This window comes from Ictidomys tridecemlineatus, chromosome 6, assembly GCF_052094955.1.
Source record: "Ictidomys tridecemlineatus isolate mIctTri1 chromosome 6, mIctTri1.hap1, whole genome shotgun sequence".
Taxonomy (NCBI): Eukaryota; Metazoa; Chordata; class Mammalia; order Rodentia; family Sciuridae; genus Ictidomys; species Ictidomys tridecemlineatus.
Window position 1 is genome coordinate 124,384,868 of NC_135482.1, and position 14,478 is coordinate 124,399,345.

The following is a 14,478-nucleotide window of genomic DNA, read 5'->3' on the forward strand; positions in this document are numbered from 1 at the left end:
TACATATATTAACAATCTGGACACCAGTCAACAGTATGAACAAAACAGCAAACATCACCAAAGAAAAGGTAAGAAGGAAAGAAATGCCTAACTTTATTCTACTTTACAAGTTGCTACTATTTATAAAATACTCTGATAATTTATGGAGCAGTTGAATAGGTAAAATAATAATAATTGAACTGTTAAAGGCATTGACTATACCTCTTGTGATTAGTTTTAGTATATACCTTTTCTTCCATCATTTTTTAAAAACATCAATTCCAGTTCAAGTTTGTAAGTTGTGGTGAAAATGAATGTGATTCGGAAAAATGTGTGTGCCTAGGCAACTAGAGGTGTGGTCAAACTGTGATCATCAGGTGGGTCACTTTGGACTAAGGAGTTTAGAGCTATGACCAAGGCTAACACCTTTTACTATAAAAAAGTCAGAGTAGCCCTCTGAACAATTATGCTGATGCCAAACAAGATGCTGCTCTGTGAATAGGTGACAAAATGCTTTAGAGCTTTTCCATCAGGGTAGTCAAATGTGGAACTTCACTCATGCACAGAAGATGATTTTTTGTTGTTGTTAAATTGGACAATAAAATCAACTGACCATAAAACAAATAAACAAAAATTAGGCCAATAGCAGAGTTATTTTTAGGTTACTTATTTCAATTTTTCATCTTAATGGGCTGGTATACAAAATAGAACAGAAAATGTACCATATGCTACAGTAAATGCTCAAATCCTTATAGCTCTCATGAAAATAAATGATCTTTATCTTAAGTTTTCCATTCAAATGAAACTAAACCCAAAAATATTCTGACATATTTATCAGTTGCCAGAAAATAAAAATATCTACATATTATTGTTAAAACACAACATTTTATCACGTTTGCTAAAAAAAAATGTGGTAACAAAAGAGCTAAAATGAGAATGAAGGTATTGGCTAACAATTGCAATTAAAAGTCAATATATAAAGAAAGCAGCATTTCTAATTCCACAGTGATGAATAGTTCTGAATTTCATAAAGCTACAAGTTTTAGATGACTCATCTACTTACTTTATAATAAAATCAATATAAACTCTCCCAAACGGTCTCAATACTGTAAAGATATAAACTTTCAAAACTTCCTTTTTGGGTGGGAGGGAAGGGGAATGGGCATAGAGGTAGAAAAGATGGTGGAATGAGATTGGACATCATTACCCTAAATATATGTAAAGACATGAAAGGTCAAAACCAGAGATATGAAAAATTGTATATACAATTTTATATACAACCAGAGATATGAAAAAATGTGCTCTATATGTGTAATATGAATTGCAATGCATTCTGTTGTCATATGTAACAAATTAGAACTAGAAACAAATTTTAAAAACAACTTCCTTTATTATTTCAACATGCTACATTCTAATTTAATCACTAATTATATTTCAGAAAACTAAGGTAATCTTGTTATTTATACTATTGGAAAAATTATAAAGATGAGACAGAATGCATGACATTTAAGAATGTGTATATGCACAAAACACATGATCTTGTAATAAAAAATTGATTTATAAAAACAATAAATGTGCTTAAATTAATTAATATTTTTAAATGCCATTATACAGCAAAATATTCACTATTTTTTGTGATGTCCTGCTTTCCCTGAAGGAAACAAAAAATGTGACAAATACTTGGTGTCCATCCCACTAGGGCACAGTTGGCAATTAGGGTGAGGAATACAGAGTGCTTATTTCCTCAAATTAAAAAATAAAAACAAACAAGAAAGGCAAACAAGTAAAATATCAAAACTTGTGGTATTCTCTTGCAGTTAATTAAATTCTAAATTGTGAGTATCACATGTTACATGTACAGGCCTATTTTTTTCTCTGAGCATAAGGCAGACCAATATTGTTAGCTACAGTTCATCATTCTATGTAACCTAGATTTAACAGATGAAAAGAAGCAATATGAAAAATATTTTTAACTAACCTACACATTTATGAAAAAATTAATTTTCAAATAACATTGGTCTACTAAGAAACTCTAATTTCCCAAGAAAAAAAAACTTTAACATAAAACCTCAACTTCTAAAGAAATTCTGTACAAAAGATTAAATTAATTTTATGTTCTAACATTTGAAAATGCACTTCAATATTCTTCATTTTTTTATACAGTCCTAAACATACTTATTTAAAATCCATCCTTTACAAACTAATTTGGTTTAACAGTGGGTAAGAACAATGATTTAGGTTGAATATTAAGCTAGATACAAAAATAGTTTCTTGAATTTTAAAGAAATCACAGTATCTTGCAAGAAAAAAAAGGCATTAAGAAAAGGAAAAAGCTAAAACACTGGCTGCTCTTCGGGGAAAATGTTCTTGAACTGGAAAAAAAGGAATAAACATATTTTTACACATTCATAAATTCAACACACTTTGTGCTAGACATGTGGCTTGCTTTGAACACAAGTTCATCTCTAAATGGTAATTAACACTTTTCAAGTCAACTTATTTGAATGGGACCATGTCTGAAGGAAACAAACAAAAAAAGAGGCTATGTCATCAACATCAGCATGACAGTGTTAAATTTTTATTAAACATTCAACCAGGTTCATACCTAACTTTTCCTTTTTAGTCATGTAAAAGGTATGGCAAGTCTATGGAAATAACTTAAAGGCAGCAAAATACACTGACATTATTGACAGGTGATGTGACTATGTTTAAGTGGTTTGGTTTTATTTTTATCTTTCTCTAGTTTCTAAATTCATATTTAAATCACTTAACACCCATTTTTATTATCTACTTAAGAATTTTTACTGGAAGATTACCTCTAAGTAAGTATAATGGAAACCCCAGCTTCTACAGTTAATGAACAGATATTTGTAGTGCTAGATCAGACTTTGAAGAAAAGTTCATTACAGAATTGATGTATTGGTTAAATTCATTCATTCCTCCCAGACAAAATAAAGCCCTCCCCATGACACAATACCATATAACAATATCATATAAGAAGAGTTACTATGCTCACACAGTAACTACTTTTTAAACATAAGCTTTTTATGATAGGATCACTAACATATGCTCCCAACATCAATGAGCTAAAGAATATATATTACTTGCCAAACCTTTCTTCCACAGAGCACATTATCTCCTCAGTAAATAATTATTTCCAGACAAATGGGAAATAAAATTGGACTTCTTTGACTAAATTATCCCATATATTTTCCTAGCACTGAGGAAGAGGAAAGACATGAGTGTAAAAGTGTCTTTAAAATGTTCTTCCTTAGTGCTTCATTACTGTCTGAAAGCTGTAAGAAAGATTCTAACATTTCAACCTAACTTTCCTAGTGTGAATGTGTAAAGTGGTGATCATAACAGATAGGATAATGTATTAATGACAACAGGGGAGCTCTGTGAGGAGCTCACACCATAGAATAAAATGGTCTGGGCCATTTAGACAGAAGGGAGAAGAATGCAATTTCAGTAGAAACTACAAATTAATTAGTCTTATTTATATTAAAAAAAAGAAGAAAATTACTTCAGAACCAGAAAAATTGGCTTCCTAAATTTAAAACATAGCCAAGTTAAGAATAAAATTCCCACCTAAGTTTTTTACAGGCCTCTGTAGAGGTCCTCAGAAGAGAGCCTTGATATAAATTACCAAAGATATGTACTTAAAAGATGTGAAATCATTCCATCCAAAGCCATTAATGGAAGGCAGCAAAGGTACTAACAGGAGTCAAAATGAGGTTCAGGAAGGAGGAATCTTATATTTATTATATAAAACTGTTAATAATATGATTTTATTGTAATGACTGGGTTATTAATCTAAAAATATCATATTAAGCAAATTGAGATTTACAACTTTTGATAAAAAATAAAAGAAAATGCTGCAAAGGTAAGACAAAAATCTTAAAATAAAGCGGGGCAATATCTAGTTTTGCCACATCTAATAGCTTCATAACTTTATGAAAAAAACCCTTGTACCTTCACTTGTAAATACCACAAACAAAATTAAAAATTAAGTTTCATGTTTCAAGTTTCCAAGGATCTACTGGTTCAGGCAGAGACAACATTTGACTTCTGAGCATATTCACAAAGTCAGACTTTTCTCCTAATAATCTTCCTGGTTCAGTTTTTTGTAACGAACCTGCCTGACCAAAGGGAGCAAGAAATGGGGAATATGATGTATGTGCTTCAGGTAAATTGCTTATTTCCCTTTCTTCTAGCTTCTTGGAATTTGCAAGGTCAGATATGAAGATGCTCTTATAAAAATGGGTTGCTCCATCCTAGAGGACCAACCAAGGCAGTCTAATTTTTAAGATAAAAAACATATATAAAACTAAGCCATCACACAAATAAAAACATCTCCGCAGGAAAAAAAAAGGGGGGGTTAATCTGGAAAAAAGAAAGTCTTAAGATCCATAGTTAAACTGAATTGTGAGCATCTATTTGCTAGCAGGTACTATGTGGAAGATTACAAATATTCTTTTTTGTTGTTATTGTTTTTGATGAACCTTTATTTTATTCATTTACTTATATGTAGTACTAAGGACCAAACCAGTGCCTCACACATGCTAGGCAAGTACTCTACCAATGAGTCACAAACCCAGCCCATATTTTTTAAATCATAAAACTACTATGATGCAGATATTTTCATCTATATTTTACTGATGAGAAAAGTAGGTTAAGAGATTAAATAAGGCAATTAGGTCATGCAGCCAAGATGTGACTTACCCAGGATTCACTCTCCATTGATCTGATGCCAAGCCTCTTTCCATACTGTCAAGTCCACATCTCTATTAACTAACACCACTGCTTGGCTTCTACCTGTGGGCCAACACTGCAAAGAACTGCAAAAGAAAAAGAAGACATTATCTTTACACTCCAGGTAGTTAATATCTAAGAGGCATTCCGAAGAATCAGATGCCCAGTTCACCAGGGGCAGTATGGTATATCAGAAGAACACTGGCTAGAGAGAATAATAATTCACTTACTCTGGGTTTTGCTATTTATTAGTCATAAATAATAATTTTATTATTTTCAATCTCTCTTTCTTTGTTTTATTCTAAAGAATCTAATTGTAATCTTTACATAATTTGGTTCCTATGCATGAAATCAAAGATTTCTATTACCTGTAGAGACACAGGGGAAGACATGAGAATCAGTATTTTGTGTTTTCCCAAATTAGTCTTACAAATAGCAAAATTAACAGAGTGAATTTTTCACATATTTAAATTTTATTCAAGATATTTTCTCAATAGCATCATCTGTAACATCTTATAAAATTACCAAGTTGAAACATATTAGTTCTCTTTATTTGAATAAATGCTTTTATTTTCTAGCAATAACACATAATTCCTTCAACCAATACTAGGTTTACCTTGGTTTGTCATAATTTACTCAGATATTATTCATGGGAGAGTGGAACTGCTGCATCAAAGTGCACACTAAATTTCTGGATGTGGTGGTACATACCTGTTCTCCCAGCAGCTAGGGAGGCTGAGGCAGGAGGATCTCAAGTTCGAAGCCAGCTTCCGCAAATTACCAAGGCTGTAAGCAACTTAACAGGACCCTGTCTTGAAACAAAATAAATAAATAAAAAGGGCTGTGGATATTGCTCAGTGGTTAAGCACCCCTGGATTCGATCCCTGGTACGAAAAAAGAAAAAAATATACTAAATTCATTTTGACTATTGCACATTGAAATTTAAGAACTATCAAAGTGATTAAGTTTTGGTGTTGGAAAATGTGATTAAGACAAGAATATGTGTAGTTCTTAATGGAAAAGAAGTCTACAAAATGTACATATTAATAGTTTTTCAATTAAATCTTTCTTAAATTTGAATCTCCTTTGCCATTAAACAGTATTTTCACCTCTAGTTGTATTTCCTCATCCTCCATTAACATATTTGACTCTGAGGAAAACCTTAATAGTTCAATAGCCATACATAGGTTAGCAGCCCTCACACCTGAGGAAATTTGGTCTTCTTGGACTTTTTGTTATTTAGATCACACAAATATTGCAATTAATGAAATGAAACCACAGCCTTGTCTGTATTTCCTCAGACAGTCAAGTCCTAACTCATATATACTTCATTTCTTATTGTCCTAACTCTAAAAGAGAGTAGACTGTATTTTTCATAAATGCTTTATTGAAAAAATCCTTCTCTTCTGAAAGCCTTCTGACTACGACATTGATAAAGTACCATGTAAAACAGCATAAAAGAATTTTCATTCAACAGTGGCAACCACTTTAGCCAATGAACCAAAACTTTAAAGACTCAGAAATTAAAAATTCATATATTTCTGAAAATATTATTATTTCACAAGTAAGAGCAAAATTATAAAATAGAAGCATGTCCTCTGAGCCTTAAAATTCACATCCACATCTTTAAGCACATTTTATTTAGTCAAAGAAAATTCAAAATGAATTCAAAGGGGAGAAATACAGGCTGGATATTTACGGGCTACTTTAGAATCAAAAATCACAAATTGCTTATTCAAGATATTTAATGTGACAACATAAATGATTAAAAATACAAGGATAAAAAGAAATGATGATGTTTGATTTACAGCTTTCAAAACAAAATATATTACATTATTCCTACATTAGACTTCCTGTCAAAAAGAGAGAGAGAGAGAGAGAGATGTGTTTTGAAGAAAAAAACAGGAGAGAGAATGTGTGTGGGTGTCCCACGGTTAACTGCCTGGCTGGGGTTGTGGCTTTGCCCATAGCAAGGAAGAAAGAACATCATGAAAAATAACTGGAATCTCAGTCTTAGTCTTTTCATGAATCTCCCCTGTCTCCTCCAGCTAACTCTGTGTAATCTACAAAATATACATCAAACTTAAGAACAGAAACATTACCCCAGAAAGACACTATGAGGTTGGTTTTGCTCTTCAAAAAATATAAATACCAGAATCCATAAATGGAAAAAAAACACCAAAAAAACTACCTAAAGAGCCACCCTAAGTAAATACAGTTGAAAATCCTCCTTACCCAAAGGTACACAATAAAATCAAGTAAAATGGCCTTGCTGACTGGTTGAGAGAGAGCCTGGTTGTGCTCAGCTTTCAGATGTCGCATTCCAGGTGCTCACTCACCTGCATCCTGAAGGTGGCTGGGACAGAGTGGGGTGCAGGAGATGCAATGCCCCAGAGTGTGGGCAAGAAAACCTACCACCACCAAGGACAAGGCTGGCAACATCCCAGAAGTTGGCACCCGGTTCCCAGGCAGAGGATCCCAAATAACATGCTCACACGCGAGTCCCACAGCTACTCCTGGGAGATGGATGCGCGCCAGGATGGGGGGCAGAGAAAGCCATAGCCCACTGGTGTGCCACATAAATAGCCTTGGCGGGCTCTGGCTGACTGCGGGTGGCTCTATGCTGGAGTCTGGGCAAAGCAGCAGTTGCAGAGCTTCTGGCACCAGCATGTCTAGTGCTTTCTTGGAAGCTCTGAGTTCCAGATGTCTCTGGCTACCACTCCTCTCACCAGGATCTGCAAGCTTGTATGTACCTACATACTAGCGAGAATGTGCAGGCACCCTGGCTGATGCTGTTGTTAATGCAAACTGCACACAAACCATGCAGGTGCCCCCTCGTTTCCAAGGGGTGCAGCTAGGGGAGACAAAACTTGTTTGTCTTACTTTATGCTGTTACTGTAGTCCTTGTTCTTGATCCTAAACTTGGTTAGGAAGCCGCCAATTAAGATGACTGTCTCTCCATTCCACCTATCTCCCATCATTCCCCAACTTCAAAGGAGGGGAAAATGCAGGGCAGAATATTGTTCGGATTGACAGTGGAGCCTCCAGACTGTCGTGGGGTCCACATGCAATGTAAATAACTTACTGGAGAACTTGTTTGTTCTGCACCCTATCTTCCCCCACCCCCACACTTCTGCCCACTTTCTTCTGCCTCCTCCTGCTTTCTCCAGTTGGCAAGTCAAGGAAATGGGGTGAGGAAGAATGGGAGAACAAAACCACATGCTGTTTTGGCAAAGCCAAGTTGTGTCTGCTGCTTCTTGGCAGTCCCAAAAGTAGGTTCTTTAAGCAGATAAAGCTGCTGGCAAATGAAACAGGGGATTCTACCTGAAGTGCAGAAAGCTTGTAAGGGATTCAAAGCCCTTGGTGGCAGGTAAAGTACAAGGGAGTCAGAAAGGAAGACCCGAGGGTGCCTTGAAACACTGGTCTTTATTTGCATGGTATGCATCTCTAGAGCCTGCGGTAGAGACAGGCCAAGCATCTTTCTCAGTCTTCATTGTAGTGGCTCCAGTCTCACTTGGGCCTAGGAGTTCTTAGGCTTCCTGGTGGTCCTGAAGCCCAGGTTACTGAAGCAAGGCTTGGAAGAAGGGAACTTCTGAGACTTACTTGGGGGAGAAAAATAGTAGGGATGAATGGAAAGAACAAATTGCCAGAGCCTTCTCCACATACACTTTAAAGCCCAAGCACCAGTGTGAGTGATGCTCAGGCCTTGTGTCTAACAGATACTCCCTGCTCCTATCCATGGGGTGAGAGGGGGCTTGCTGGCCAGCTAGGAACCTAGGGGAATGACAGGGGAAAGACCAAATGCAAGACATCTATGGGCAGCAAGACCAGAATCAGGGTGGAGCTTCCTCCTGAGCCCCTTCCCTCCCTGCTATTTCCCACCAGCTCATCTCTAGCCCACCAGCACCACAGCCCTTCAGCCCATGGGCTGCTGGACCTCTGCCCACTGCCTTTACTGTGCCTTGCTGGCTGAGCCAGTGCTCTGCTCGCAAGTCAATTGCAAAGCTTGGCTTTCCTAAAGGTGCTGAAACTTTCCTCCAAATACCTGCAGCCAAGAGACCATAGTAAACCCAGACTGGCCTAGGACTTCTTCCTGACTCTCCTCCCTGGAGGAAAGACAGCTAACTTTAGAATCTCCAGTCCATGCAAGACTCAGTGAGCACATTAGCAGAATCACCTATCAACACATCTGCAGATCGCCAAGACTTCGCTCTTCTCCCATGCAGGTCACTCAGCTGCTACCTACACACAGCACAATACCATCACCTGGCTCTCCCACCTCACCAGACACCTCAGCGCTGAAAGCAGACAGCCACCATCTTGGCTCAATATTTTCACTGTTAGGTGGGGTCAGTTCCTAGATCTGATCTCCAGGGGCCAGTGGATTTTCACAGAAATTATCAGCACTGTGACCACCCATGCAGAAATGAGCCTCCAGGCTTGAGTAATTCTCCAAACTCCATACCCAAAGCCAACAGTTCTAGTTCATGCACAGTTCACAAGTTGCTTAGCAGCAACACATATAAGCACCTCTGTAGAACTCCAGACTGTGCTCCACTCCCATGCAGGTTACTCGGCTGCTACCTATCCACAGCACAAGGCCATCACCCAGCTCCCCTCACATCACCAGATATGCCAGAACTGGAAGAAGACAGACTCCATCTTGGCAAACCTTTCTCACCATTTTGTGGTATGTGTGTCTATCAGATCAGATCTCCAGTTGAGCGGGTACCTGATTTCCAATTCCTCCCCCTTCACTAATAGCGTTAACTCAGCACAGTGGCCGTCCAACACAAGATCAGCTCTCACTTGGGCAGGAATGCAGAGCAAACAGGGTGCCACCCACCTAGTGTGAACCTGGAGGTGAGATCAAGCAGTTGGGATCTGATAAATAAGAGAGAGGAGGGGACTAAAGTCTGGAGCATAGCAGAGACATCAGGATTTGGGAAGTCTCCAGGCAAGAGAGGGAGACAATACTGGGGGCTTAAATCAGACAAGTGGTCACAAAAAACACCCGTGAGGCACTATTTTTCTGCTGGGACTGGTGGACAGCACTCCCCAAATTCAGATGCTCCACACCAGGTACAGTCTTCACACCCTGGTTACCTACAGCATCCTGAGGGCAGAGACAGCTACTGCATGAGACAAGCCCACCTACTGGATGAGAAGAGAAAGAAATGGATCTCTAAGACTATTTCTTTTTCTTTTTCTCCTTTCTCTTCTATCCTATCACCCTCACATCCCCAATATATGTAAAATCAACAACTTTGCTTGGAATAGGACTTTGAGGAATAAGTCACCTAATGATATAATATAGAGGAATTGCATAAGCCCCCCTTTTCTTTTATTTTTCTTCACTCTTTTTTTCTTACTTTCCCTTTTTTATTATTCTTCTTCCTTCACCCTCCAAATATACCATTTTAACATCCTGTATTTTTCTGAAAACATACGTGTGTTAGCTTTAGGTACTCTACTGCCTTCCCATGTAATTGTCTACCCCAAATTACCTCCTATCTATTCTGCTGCTGCTAACCCACTTCACTAGATTTCTCCTTCACATTTCCTAAGATATATTATCTCTATACCCTCACATCTTCTCCCCTCAACATTTCATCCTATGCCTTACCCCCAGTTCATTGTCCACCACCAGAAAAAGTAAACCTTTTTATGAAACTACTGATTATATTTTAAATAATAATTGAATCCAACATTTCTGGGCATTGAGACTAAACCGTAAATGTCTTAATAACAACAATTTGTTTATAGGTAATGTATTGTTGATATTGGGATCTGTTAACATTGGTCTTATCCAAAAAGGAGAGATCTTTGTAGTACAAAAGCACTACAAATTTATAGGGTAAAAACAATAACACACCAGATCCACAGAGCTGGAAAGGAAGGCACATGAGCAACATGAAAAGACAAGGGAAGGAAGTAGCACAAACAAATCAAAACAACACATCATTAGAAGCATTGGCAGCTACAGAAGAAAAAATGACAGTGAAATATTTCAGGATATACATGGGTAAAATGTGTTGGGATCTCAAGAACAAATACAGGCAGTGAAATATCACTTCAACAATGAGCTACATAAACAAATCCAAGAAGCAAAAGATCACTATGAAAGCATCAACAACAGAGTAGACCACTTAGAAAATAGAACATCAGACAATGAAGATAAAATAAATCATCTTAAAAGAACATACACCACACAGTGAAAATGATAAGAAATCATGAGCAGAATATCCAAGAAATATGGGATTGCAAAAAAAAAAAAAAGACGAACTTTAAGAGTTATTGGAATAAAGAGAAGCATAGAGGTCCAAACCAAAGGAATGAACAATCTACTCAATGAAATAATATCAGAAAACTTTCCAAATATGAAGAATGAATTGGAAATTCAAATTCAAGAAGCCTACAGGACGCCAAATGTACAAAATCACAACAGACCTACACCAAGGCATATTATAATGAAAATACTCAACATACAGAATAAGGAGAAAATTTTAAAAGCCACAAGTGAAAAGAATCAGATTACATAAAAGGGAAAACTAATTAGGATGACGGTAGATTTTTCAACACAAACCCTGAAAGCTAGAAGATCCTGGAAATACATATATCAAGCTCTGAATGATAATGGGTGCCAACCAAGAATCTTAAATCCAACAAAATTAAGCTTTAGATTTGAAGATGAAATGAAAACCTTCCACCATAAACAATAGTTAAAAGAATTTAATGCTAAAAAACTGGCACTACAAAACATTCTTCGCAACGTATTTCATGAAGAGGAAATGAAAAACAGCAATGAAAATCAGCAGAGGGAGGTAGTATACTAGAGAGAAAACTAATCAAAGAGGAAAACCAATTTAAGTAAAATAACAAAAATTAAACAAATATGGCTGGAAATACAAACCATGTCTCAATAGTAACCCAAAATCTTAATGGATTAAGCTCACCAATCAAAAGACATAGGTTAGCAGATTGGATTTTAAAAAAAAGACTGAACAATATGCTGCCTACAGGATACTCATCTGATAAAAAATTACATACACAGACTGAAGAGAAAATGTTGGCAGAAATCATATCACTCACATGGACTGTGAAAGCAAGCAGGGGTTTCCATATTCATATCAAATAAAGTAGACTTCAAGCCAAGGTTAATCAAAATGGATAAAGATGGACATTACATACTGCTCAAGGGAACCATTTACCAACAAGACATAACAATCATAAACATATATGCCCCAAACAATGCTGCAGCTATGTTCATCAATCAAACTCTTCTCAAGTTCAAGAGTCAAATTGACCACAACACAATAATATGGGGCAAATTTAACACACCTCTCTCACCACTAAATAGATCTTCAAATGAAAGTTGAATAAAGAAACTATAGAACTCAATAACAAAATCAATAACTTAGATTAACTGACATTTATAGGATATTTCAACCTGAATCAAGCAGAAACACTTTATTCTCAGCAGCACATGGATCCTTCTCTAAAATAGACCATATGCTATGCCAAAAAGTAACTCATACCAAATACAAAAAGTAGAGATACTACCTAGCATTTTTTCAGATCATAATGGTATGAAAATGGAAATCAACAACAAAATAAAAAGTAAAAATTACTCCAACACCTGGAGACTAAACAATATGCTACTGAATGAACAATGGGTTGCAGAAGACTTTAAGAAGTAGATTAAAAAATTCTTACAGGTAACTGAGAACATAGACACAACAAATCAAAGTATCTGGGACACTATGAAATCAATACTAAGAGGAAAATTCATTGTATGGAGTTCATTCCTTAAAAGACAAAAAAGTCAACAAATAGATGACTCCACAACAACATCTCAAAGCCATAGTAAAGAAGAACAAATCAGAAGCAAAAGCAGTAAAAGGCAAGAAATAATTAAAATTAGAGCTGAAAACAATGAAATCAAAACAAAAGAAACAATTGAAAAAATTGAGAAAACGAAAAGTTGGTTCTTTGAAAAAACAAATACAATTGACAGACCCATAGCCATGCTAAAGAATAGAAGGAAAGAGAGAACTCAAATTACCAGCATACATTATGAAAAGCTAATATTATAGAAGACTATAGAATTACAGAGGATAATTACAAATTATTTTGAAATCTTATACTCCAATAAAATAGAAAACATTGAAGTCATTGACAAATTTCTTAAGTCACACGATTTGCCCAGATTGAGTCAGGACGATATACACAATGTAAACAGATCAATATCAAATAAGGAAATAGAAGAAGCCATCAAGCTAACCAACCAAGAAAAGCACAGGACTGGATGGATACACAGTCAAGTTCAATTTCTACAAGACTTTTAAAGAAGGAATAATACAAATACTCTTCAATTTATTTCAAGAAATACAAAATGAGGCAGCACTTCCCAAGTCATTCTATGAGGCCAATATCACCCTGATCCCAAAACCAGGCAAAGACACATCAAAAAAAAAAAAAAAAAGAAAACTTCAAACCAATATCTCTAATGAACATAGATGCAAAAATTCTCAGTAAAATTCTGGCAAATCAAATACAAAAATGTATCAAAAAGATCGTGCACCATGATCAAGTGGGATTCATCCCAGGAATGCAAGTTTGGTTCAACATAAGGAAATCAATAAATGTAATTCATCACATAAATAGACTTAAAGAGAAGAATCATATGATTATCTCAATAGATGCAAAGCATTTGACAAAAATGCTTCATCCCTTCATGTTCAAAACACTAGAAAAACTAGGGATAACAGTAACATATCTCAACATCATAAAGGATATCTATGTTGAGCCTCAGGCCAACATCATTCTAAACAGAGAAATATTGAAGGAATTCCCTCTAAAAACTGGAACAAGACATAAATGTCCTCCTTCACCACTTTTACTTAACATAGTTCTTAAAACACTGGCCAGAGCAGTTAGACAGATGAAAGAAATCAAAGGGATAAGTATAGGAATAGAAGAAATTAAATTATCAATATTTGCTGATGGTATTCTATACCTAGAAGACCCAAAAAACTCCACCAGAAAACTTCTAGAACTAGTAAATGAATTCAGCAATGCAGCAGGATATAAAATCAATACACATAAATCAAAGGAATTTCTGTATATCAGTGACAAAGCCTCTGAGAAAAAACTGAGGAAAACTACCACATTCACAATAACCTCAAAATAAATAAGATACTTGGGAATCAACTTAATAAAGAGGTGAAAGATCTATACAATGAAAACCACAGAACCCTAAAGAGAGAACTCAGAGGAGACCTTAGAAGATGGAAAGATCTACCTTACTCATTTTAGGCAGAATTAATATTATCAAAATGACCATACTGCTAAAAGCATTATACAGATTTAATGCAATTCTGATCAAAATCCAAATGACATTAGTCATAGAAATAAAGCAATCATGAAGTTTATCAGGAAAAATAAGAGACTCAGAATAGCTAAAGCAATCCTAAGTAGGAAGAGCAAAGCAGGTGGCATTGCTATACCAGACCTGAAACTATCCTACAGAGCAATGATAACAAAAAGAGTATGGTATTGGCAACAAAACAGACTGGTAGACCAATGGTACAGAATAGAGGACACAGAGATTCACCCACAAAAACTACAATCATCTTATATTAGACAAAGGTGCCAAAATTGTGCACTGGAGAAAAGATAGCATCTTCAACAAATGGTGCTGGGAAAAGTGAAAATCAGTATGCAACAAAATGAAATTAAACC

General features: G+C 36.0%; 1 long non-coding RNA gene across 1 annotated transcript in view; it reads right to left on the reverse strand.

The window, feature by feature from the left end:
• LOC144365025 (uncharacterized) overlaps positions 1-14,478 on the reverse strand; it is a 66,000-nt gene that overhangs the window by 21,972 nt on the left and 29,550 nt on the right. Inside the window, exons 2-3 of the long non-coding RNA XR_013423287.1 lie at positions 5,446-5,546; positions 4,705-4,820 (exon numbers count right to left, since the gene is read on the reverse strand). This is a non-coding gene — a long non-coding RNA (uncharacterized LOC144365025). The remainder of the gene's footprint in view (positions 1-4,704; positions 4,821-5,445; positions 5,547-14,478) is intronic.